The sequence below is a fragment of the Physella acuta genome, unplaced genomic scaffold (assembly GCF_028476545.2).
Source record: "Physella acuta isolate Inbredline_101_S28 unplaced genomic scaffold, ASM2847654v3 ptg000481l, whole genome shotgun sequence".
In the NCBI taxonomy this organism is placed as follows: Eukaryota; Metazoa; Mollusca; class Gastropoda; family Physidae; genus Physella; species Physella acuta.
Genome location: NW_026732000.1, coordinates 443,057 through 454,370, shown reverse-complemented (window position 1 = coordinate 454,370; position 11,314 = coordinate 443,057).

The window sequence follows — 11,314 nt, the reverse complement described above, 5'->3', positions numbered from 1 at the left end:
CAAAGGCAGAAAAGTGCAACTGTTTCAGAACCCATTTGAAACAAATGTGGCCAGTTGCAAAGATGAACTGCAGCTGGAGGTCATTGGAGACACGTTCAAAGAAGGGCGGGTGGGTTTTTATAAGTTTTTGCAAAAGGAAGATGTTCCTAATATTAAAACGTTTGCATCAAAGTACCTTTCAAATTTTGGAACAAGATACTTGTGTGAACAAATATTTTCAAGATTGAAATACTTAAAGAATAATTTGAGAGCAAACTGGGACCTCGGGAGTGTTATTGGCCAATCACACTTTTTCTTTCACACTTTGTTCTCCGAGGGGGGGACACACATGAAATTTGTATACATTTCTATATAAATTATATTTCGTTAAGGGGGAGGGGGGGGGCGATACACGTTGTTCGGGGAGGGGGGGGGGGGCTACCACTCCTAAGAGATGTCTTGAAGAAACTCTGGCCCCCCAACTGATATTTGATAGTTGATGCGGCCCTCGGGTTGAAAAGTTTGGAGACCCCTGCTTTAACCGAAGGTTCAGCCAAAAACGACTCCATCTTCTTAAAACTACACAGTTTCAAACTAGAATTCTAGATCTAAACACAACAAAGGAAAACACCCCTATTGCTATGAACGCACGGCACGATCAACTCACTCTGCCTTGACCTACATAAAAATGGACTAGCCCAGTATTATTTACAAGGTCTCCTCTGGACAAAGAGAAATTAACTAGATCTAGTGTTTAGGAATATTCAAACTTGTAAGACAAATTAGATCCCCGACAGGCCACCACTTATATAGCGTACTCTACCACTGGTAAATATACGCAATACCCAGAAAACAAAAACTCTCCGTGGACTCGAATCTAATGTCTAGGGTAAAAACAATTACGAAGACCTTCTGCTAGTAATAAACTTTTGATCAATCTAAAACCTTTTAAAATGCAAAGAAGATTAAATAATAAAATACTATGGAAAAAATACAATAATGAAAACCCAACTTACAATTTCAGGAATAACACACTAAAACTACTAACACTGGATAAGGTACCTAAGTTATCACCACAACCACACGTTATTAAAAAAGACACAGAAAAATATTGAATACACTGGAACTTAGAAATAATTTCTGCTTAATCTAAAAAGTACAACATGGCGACATGGCTCTCTCTGTGGGAGTCTAGTGGGCTCCTTGTGCGAGGAAAATTCCTCCTTTATATACTACCCTGAAATTATGGGATGTTGACCTCAATTCCAAGCCACACGAACTCAGTTGTGAATACTATCACCTGATTGTGATGGAAACTTTTTTCGGCTTGAACGACAGATAGCTCAAGGCCATTTAAAATATAAACGAAATTAACAATAAATAAAAAGAATACCTAAGTAGGTCATACCTTTATATCAAATATTTAGCACATTTCTCAATAGGGCGGGATCAAACGCAATATAACAACAAAAAATTAATCTCAGCTTGGAGTAAAAATTAGAAAACAAAACAATATAGACTGAACGTTTGTAGTTACATACGTTTAAAGCGTAGAAAACAAATCAACAAGTTATTGTGATCATATAACTTATTTACTGTTCTTATATGTAAAATAGCATGTTTTATGAACCTAAACAAAATCTACAATGCTTTTAATCTGATGACTAAAAGGTGTCAGTGTGCGAGAATAAAATATAAAAATGCAATACCATTATGTTTAACAGAGGAATAGATGTAACATATAAATAAAAAACATTTTAACCACCTAGTGACTGTAGTTCAATTCAACTGATTGAAATAAAATGTAAACATGTCAATCAAGTAATTGGTTACATGACTTAACTTCGTATTAAAATCGACCCTCAAATATGTGATAACTTGTTTCACAACGCTCCATTGAATTGTATGTATGACTTACAGCTTTCGTACTGTCATGATTCCATTGATTACGTTTATTATGTGTGACGTGGATTGTCTATAATAAAAATGTGTAGGTACGGAGTGATTGTGTGTGAGAGTAGCCTACCCTTGAAAGTGGTGTGCGAGCGGGACAAAGCGTGTGAACGAAGCAGTGTGTGAAGGAATACGGTGTGGCTTCAACACTGTACCTACTAGTCAGTTTTTCTTCTTGTCATGCGTTCTTGTGATTGGTGAAAATTATACTTCAATGATACAGATTCTTGTTGTGGATTGCATTTAATTATAATTGTTACACCTGGCCGAACCGAGCCAAAAATATCCAAGAAGCCGAGATAAACACATGTTTTACCTTGTGTTGTAGCTGTAGGGTTTTTCTTCAAAATAGTCATTATTCTATTGTGTTTTTGCATCATATCTAGCTTCTTCGATATTCTGAATGTTTCTCACTTTGTGTCTGCATGTTTGGTATATACACCAACTGATTAGGCCTAAAATGTTTTTAATTTGAAATAAGTCTTTGATTTAATACTTATTATGTTGAATACTGTATGTATCGTGAGAGATTTTCTTATCTTAATAAGATACACGCCTCTTGACATTTTTGCCAATTTTTTTTACATTGCCTATACTTTCAATATAAAGACTTTTAAACTCACCTTTTTGTGCTTTTTTTATGACCACATTATCTTTGCATGTGTACTTTACTAGGTATATTGTAGTTTCGTCTTCCTGTCTCAATATTACTAAATGTTATTTGATTAGTAATTGCCTCTTATTCACTTACAAGAATTTGTGTTAAATTTGTGATTTCTCTTTAAATGCTTTTCTTTATTTCTAATACAATTTTCTTTAATTTATTGGCATATTTTCTCGTCCTGCTACATAAATAAAAATCACTACACTATAATAATAAGTGCACTGAAACGAACAACCAATGCTTCTATTAAGAAACCAGTATATTTTCAGTGCAATTAAAAGTTATTACCTAACGTCGAGAATATGTTTTGCCCTCCTTGGTTAAAATAAATCATGTAACCTTTTCATTGATATATTTGTCCGTATGTTTTCCATGTTCAAGCTTTTTTAATGGGAGGTTTTTTTCTGATTTTAAAGTGTTTTTTGAACTGATAATTTAATTTACGTCCGTGCATGGTGGCTAGTTAAATCTTTATTTCATCAACTGTATCTTGAGTGTTTTTGCATCTTTTACAAATGTAGTTTGGTTGTTAATTATATTTTTTTTATTCGGCTTCCTTGCACTCTGGATGCCCTTGTTAATTTAATTGTAAATTATTTAATACATACTAAATATACGACGTATTAATCAAACTCATTCGTTAACAGCTCTCTCTTGAATTACATTTATTTGATAAAGAATTCAGTACAATATATTACACATATGCAACTACAACCATATTAAAAGTATTGTTGTTTTATTTACAGAAACCAAGCAATGATGATTTACAGGAATTTGTTGCTGGTGTTATGTTAGAGTTTTCTAACATGAGAGACTTTGACGCTTTACATTTCTTCATATGTCAGAGATGTTTGAGGAGAATTTACTTTCTTCTAAATGCGGGAGATAAACTGAATTTTTTCACACTACTCTTAGAACTTAACTATGCTGGTAATTTAGTTTTACAGCTTGCAGTCTTATTGTAGTCAAAGCTGTGGTTTAGCTCACATAATAATGTTCTGCTTGTTTGTAACACGACTGCTAAATGTAAAAGCCCAAAGTCACTGTGTTGCTACTAGTATGTTAAGTCACTGTGTTACTACTCGTATGTTAAGTCACTCACTTTGTTGCTACTCGTATGTTAAGTCACTGACTGTGTTGTTAACTCTGGTTCAGGCAGCAGGCAATAAGGACATCGTTGTACGGGAGATGTTATCAATAGTAAATATTTTACATAGATTTTTCCTGTAGAATTCTACATCTTCAGCAGTAAAATAATAAAATACGTTTTTCACCTACTTTATGCATTTATTCTCTCTTTAATGACAAATCGACTTCCGACATTATGCCTTCCGACAAAAACGCTCACGACATTTTAGCTTACCTCAAATTGGTAAGCAAATAGGCATACGAAAAATAGGCTCACAACAAATGGGCTCCAGACATATTGGCTCCAGGTAAATGGGCTCACGACATATTGTCTTCGGACTAATGGGCTCATGACATATTAGCTCCAGAAAAATAAATCGAAAGACTGCTATTTTCACCAAAGTTCAAATTCAAACTATCCACTATAACCTATTTCAAGAATGAAAAGCTTTTTCATGCACTAACAGCAATTCTTAATAAACGAATCTAGCTCTTAACAACTAAATTCCACCCATTTAAAAATGTTTAAAATGTTTTATCTACAACCGTGAAGATATGTTGCAGAGACGCGTAGTCATTCGGTTAAATGTATGATGTATGCCTACGTGATCTTTACAGGATAAACGACGTTATTTTTTTGATAGCCTACACGCATACTGCAGATAAATGTACAGCGTGGACCTCTCTCACAAAAAACTGTTTTGAAACAGCCCACAGCCGACTCATTCGATGGAAGTTATAGCTATCTAACCCTTACATTTTATAACATACTATTTCTTATACTAGATAAAAAGTTTTACAATAAGGTCGGCCACACAAGAGCTGCTTGTGTTGTATTACTTAAGGTAGTTGGCTAAGCTAACGCTAAAACGTATTGATGAAGAGGTCCTACTGGCAGTTGTCATATTCAATGAGGCAGTTCCGCCTGGAGACTTTGTCTCTACAAAAACCATCTTAAAATGGTCTTTTTTGTCGGGAGCCAATTTGTCTTGAGCCCAAATGACGGGAGCTGTTTTGTCGGAAGCCTGAGCGATGATAGTCTATTTGCCTGGAACTTAAATTACTAGAGCCTATTTGTCTGGAGCCTAAAATGAGGGAGATTATATGTCCCGAGCCTATATGACGGGTTCATTTGTCTCCGGCACTTTTGTAGGGGTTTTATGTCGGGGTCTTTTTTGTCAAGGTCGTTTTGACGGGGCCGTTTTGTCACTGTCTGTTTGACGCCGCAGTAATATAGCACTTGAGGGATTCCGGTTGATTGGATCGGCAGCCTACACAAACAAATGTTCTATTGATGCCGGATAATATAGTACTTAAATCTATGCCTTCTACAGTGAAATTGCTAATATAACGTTTACTTATTCCCACGTGCGGGATAAAAAAAAAATAGCCCCCGACAAAACAGCCCGTCAAATCGATCCGCCAAAAATGCCCTGAGTCATTTAGGCTCATGATAAATCGGCTCCGGTCATTTCGGCTCCAACGAAAAGGGATGCAGTCATTAGGAGTACCAACAAAAATGTCCCATGAAAAAAACGTTTTGCTTTCGAGACAAAAAGTCTGCCTGCGAAAAGCGTCATTTAATATGACCAGGTTGGAGTTCTTCTTTAATACTCTTCAACTTAGCTGAGCCACCACCCTTAAATAAATGATATCTATATCTATTTTTTGAAAGGTCTTATTTTTACATTATTTTATCTAGTATCTGCGTCGTTTTTATGCACCATTTATTCACTTGGTTAATAAAACCATTCTAAAGAAAAATTAAATTAGTCCCATTTTTTTCAGTTGAGAGCTCAATTTATTTATGATTTTTTTTTTGTTCTTTCATGAAGACGTTTTTCATTTTAGGATTTTAAATTAGTCATCTAATGTATATTTGCATTGAGCAATTATAACGGTAATCATTTTGTCAGCAACAAAAATGTTTGGAGCACATTTGTCGTAACCTTCAACTTAACCCCAATACGAAACTCAAACATAATTATAAACAAAAACGTATACCTAGCTGAAACGCCATCCCTATTATTATATCTAAAATTATCCTTATATCTATCTCTATCCCTTTCCCTATTTTACACATATCCTATATCCTTATCTCTGTTCCTATCCCAATGTTATTCCCTATTGCTATTTCTATACTTTACATATACATGTAGCAATCCATAACATTTTCACTATACCTATCGCTATCCCTATCTTAAACTCATCCGCTTCACTATTTTTGCCCTATCAATGCTCAATTTATTTTCCCATCCAATCTCCTTTTCTTCAAATTTATTCATATCTCTTAGCTATTTCTGATGGTATACCAATGGCCATAGCTGTACCTGTTATTAAAATGAGCATGTAACGGTACTGTACAAATTACCGCCTTATCTCTTCATCTAAAAGAATGGTTGGTAATTGAGTAGGGAGCGGGGGTAATGTCATATTGCAGTTGTTTGGTAGATATTCTGTTTGGGGGCGATTGACTTGAAGCGAAGGGGTGGGGGGTGGGGTACTTACGGGTGGGGAAGTAGGAATCGGCACGAATAAATAGACTGGTAATGTCAATCTTCCGACACGTTCTTAGTAAAATAATGAAGCTTTTTTTTAATACATTATCGTTACAGATATAACATTGAGATGTTTAAAAGATGAAAATCTTCTGGATACAACAGCACCAGATTTTACTTTGTCTTTAATCCGCGACATGCTGAGTCTATGGATAAGTGGTAGTCATGCTAGTGCTGAGTTTGCTTTGGTAATTATTGCACGGTCAGGCTTTTTTATTCATATTAAACAAATAATTAGAGTTACACAGTTATAACATTTTATGTGAAATCCACAAAACAAAAGAGAAAGTTGTTCTTTAGAATTTTATTCAATATGTAATTGTAGATTTTGGCCGAGATGGACGCTGTAAAGACATTTACAGATTTCCTCATCTCTCACAAAAACGTGCAGGTAAAGTAATTTAATGATGGCAATTTCTTTTTATTATTACGCACTCAGTAAAATTTATTTATTTCTATTCATAACATCCTTAATTATTTTTTTAATTGTTTTAATTTTATAAATGAATAAAAGAAAGGCAAAGACCTAAGTTTTTTTGAAACACATTAATTACATAAGTCGTATTTTTTCATTCCTTCATATTTTCAGAAAAATGGTTATTTATTAATGTACGTATATTGTATAAATATTGCCTTTAGTACACATGTTATTTATTTGTCGAGATCAGAGCACAATTTTACTTTAAGACACATCTTTATATTCTTGTGTAATTAGTTGCTGTCTAAACCCAATTTAACTAAATAGAGAGCAGTCAGATGTTTACTATGTTTGTGTATTGCTATATCATGATCTTCTGTATATTTTATCGAACGCTTTTGTTAGCCTCAATAAGCTTCCTATAACATGTACACATACCTAGGTGACTTATATTTGAAACACACCTGCAACCCTCGCTCCAGAGTTGGATCCCACTAGTTCCTAGCTTTCTCGTCAATATAAATGCATTGTGTTTTTTGTTGTCCTTTTCCGAAATTGCATTCAATATTTGTGAGCCTGTCATCTCTTTGAATTATATTTTTACAGATAATGTACGGATGATGCCCAACAGCATACTGTCCTCTCCGTTTATTTCTCCGACAACAATTTGGTGTTATTATTGATTTCTATTGTCACATGACTAAATGATGATCTGCTGACTTGATATACATTCACTTCTCTTCATACCATTAGCTGTGATGACAAACAGTTAAATGAATGTCAATATTTAAAATTACAGAACTCCCAATCTCAATGTATCATTAGACAAGTTGTTATCATTTTACATAACATTGCCAGAAGGAAGGGAGCGAAGGAATTTTTCTCAGTAAACAACACATACGATGTAAGTAGATGGTAAAACACACTTGTTTCAATTGATAAATGTGTACTCTTTGTCATTTAATTGTATAGCTTTAAGTGAATTGCATATTGTTTTTAATCTGTTTAAAAAATTTGAACACAGTCTAAAATACAGAATATAGGATTACAACACTGGTTGGCATATATCACAAAAGTTTGACTATATTTGCAAAGAACTGCAGCCTCAATACAAATGATGAAATATATTAGCGAAACCTTAAATACTTAATTTAATCAACAATTATTTGTCTATGCATATACAAATGAAAGTTAACTATTGTGTGTCTTTGTGGTTGTTTTTTTTTTCTTATGCATTTCCACACTTTTCATCACATCGTCATGGGACTTTGACAAGTTGATAAAAATAGCTATATTCTGTTATCTGCACACAAAAAAACTCAAATTCTGGGGGGGGGGGGGGGGGTCGTCGCAACGGCATAATGCTATTTAGCGCTCAGCGTTCCCCGGCGATAACTGTATCACCCAGGTCAGTCGATTTTTTGACTTTACGTCATAAAACCCCGGCCAACGCCGTGAGTAGACCTACTATGACGTCTATGATTTATTTAACTAGTGCCGGACACAATGGATACTGTGAGCTACTATAATCGTTGACTAAATTGACCAGGCTCGTCCGATTAAGTCCCGGCTGTAGAATGACCTTGAAAAATCTGGCCATTAACTTCAGCATTGTGAAGCCTACGTTGTTCGTTATGTTTAGCCCCAAAAACGAAAGATACGGTGGACGAGTATAATCGTTGACTGAATCCTGGGTCCAACAGTAGAGCATGAATGGCATCTAGAGTTTCACAACGACCACCTGAGAACACGAAGTCAATACATAAGGTGTTTTCTCAACCTTTCAATTTGTTTTCTTCTGCTAGCTTGCAGGACGTCGTTAGCTCTCTGATTGCTAGATGATTCAGGTTAGAGAAAGTAAAGATACCTGAGCTAGAGCTCTTTCAACTCATTCTATTTTGTTAACTAAACTAAACAAGTGCACTCCACAACACCCTTTCAACCAGCCAGTGTATCTTTTTTTGTTAATCTTTTTTACTAATGGTTGCATAACCTTTAACTCCCCATTACATTTGAAAATACTGAATTTTTAAATACTAGAAAAGACTAAGATTATTATTGCAAGTTAACATCTCTTATCGGAACTTAATTTATGTTAATGTTCACTAGGTTATTAAAAACATGGAGTTTAAAGAAAAAAACACATCAATGACTGCAACACTTCTGCTATTGCTTATAGAAGACGATTCTACCACAGACACGGAGGCAATAAGTAATTACTTAAATTGTTTTGCGTAATTTGTTAAATACTAATTGTGTCACTAAATATCATTTTGCTTGAATTAGTTACATATGGTGTTAAAAAATAGCCTCATGGTATTCTCAGTACACATATCTGACTTACAGTTTATATTATTAATTTTCCTTAAACTAATACAAACATTAAAAATAAATAATAACATATTTGTATAAATTAAGTTTTCGAATTCAACGAGAAGCAGTACCTTATTAATCACATTCATTTTTCACAGTGAAAATTTACTAATTTAGGAAATAAATAAGACCAAATAAAAGTCAATAAATATGTATACACCCATGCATTACAACTTTCCAATTCAATAGTTAACCATCATGTGTAAAAATGAAGTTAAGAGTAAAAGCTAAGAAAAAACTCAACAATGACATAAAGTACTATAATTTCCAAATGTCGTCATACTTTAACCATTGAAACCAACTAGATCGTGTATGATTAAATTAACTTTATGTAGTAATTTTTTTATGACTATTTTTGGTAATTTTATTTGCATTAGTAGTCGCGGTGATATCTTTATATTACTTGTTTAAGAATTAATATGATTTTTTATTTTTTCATTGTAATTAATATTATAAAACTAATTAATCTTCAAACTATGTCAAATTGTATGTCACACTGCATTGACAATGAGACTTGGCCTACTTTTTAAATGTAAAACAAACTGAGGGCTAGATTTTATTTGCGATATCCCACTTTAACAAATGGATGAGCATGATACAAGCAAAAGTATATATTAATTTAATGAAGTGTTTGCTATAAATCAATAGTTATTTATCGGCGTTTTAATTAAAATAAATAAGCTATACATAGTATTTAAGAACGTGTTATAATACCAATTTTTTCAAAACAATTTCTTTTCGTTTGTGCACCCATTAATTATGTTACAACAGAGAAATCAAAACGTCAGCTTAAAGAATATGTATTGCAATATGTTACACAAAAAGAAGAGGAGCAAGAAATTTATTTACGATCGGAGCTGCTTCAAGGGCTGGCTAAAATCTTAGAACAAAATGACGATGAGTTGAACGAGGTAATCGCAATTGTTTATTTCTACTTTTAGCTACTGCTCATTTAGGAAGACATTTTATGTTTGTCTTAAAATTTGCTCACCTATAGGTTGATGAGAATTAAAGATACCGATCAACATCAAGTAATTTAAATTCGAGCGTAATAAAAATTATCGTTTTCTACATGTTTTAATGACAAATGTATCTGTGCAGATGCTTCCACTGTACTCACACCTAACAGAAATACTAACACATGATGATCGTGACGAGCAAATATTTACGACACAATGTTTGAGAGAACTAAGTAGGAATAGAGAAGCAAGTCTCCAAATTATTACAGACGATGAATTAAATGCAACGTTAGCAAAACTAATGATCTGCAATGATGGTGATCTATCAGCTAACGTTCATTCAATATTCTGGAGAGCTGGTCGAACAACTGGTATCTTACCTACAAAAACAGGTCAACTTTTTAATCTGAATATACGTGTTGATTTTAGCCTTTACAAGTATGCATATTAAAATAAGCTTACAAGTGAAACTGTTAAACAAATACATGCACTTGTAATATAATATATATATATATATATATATATATATATATATATCTATATATATATATATATATATAATATATATATATATATATATATATATATATATATATATATATATATATATATATATATATATATATATATATATATATATATATATTTACTTTCTCGTGTGCAGAGTATAGAGGGTTTATTATAATCGTGCACAAAAATCACAGGACATTTCGAGTTTTTACCGATTAACACATCATCATAGACGGAGTATAGGGGACTTTTTTAATCGGGCGAAAATTCTAAATCCAGATGTATAAAGTATTCGCGTTTTACGCGTCATCGAGACAGAAAAAATTAATTTTGCATTCTTGTCTGTTTGCCTGTGTCAACGTGAGTCTGTAAACACGATAATTTGAGTGCCTTTATAACTAGGTGGATGAAACGTCATATATAAATATTACATCAAAATTTGAGTTATGTATTAAATATTCAGCGATTTCCGATACCGGAAGAAAAACCTATTCTACCTTTTGTTTTTCAAAAGCCTATAACGTTAGCACTGTTTCTTATAGTTAGACTAATGTCACATATAAGTAGAAGATCTAATTCTCTGTTTTCTGTCAAATTTTAAGTAATGTCCTGTGGTACATATTGCTATTTCCGATTTCTAAAAACGCATTTTCGCTATTCACTATGTGCGTAATTAATTTTTCTACGAGATGATTATATTCTATTTTTAAAATTTTAATATATAAAACTTGATTATTTGTCCATATCCCGAGTTCCCATCCCCGTAGTATAA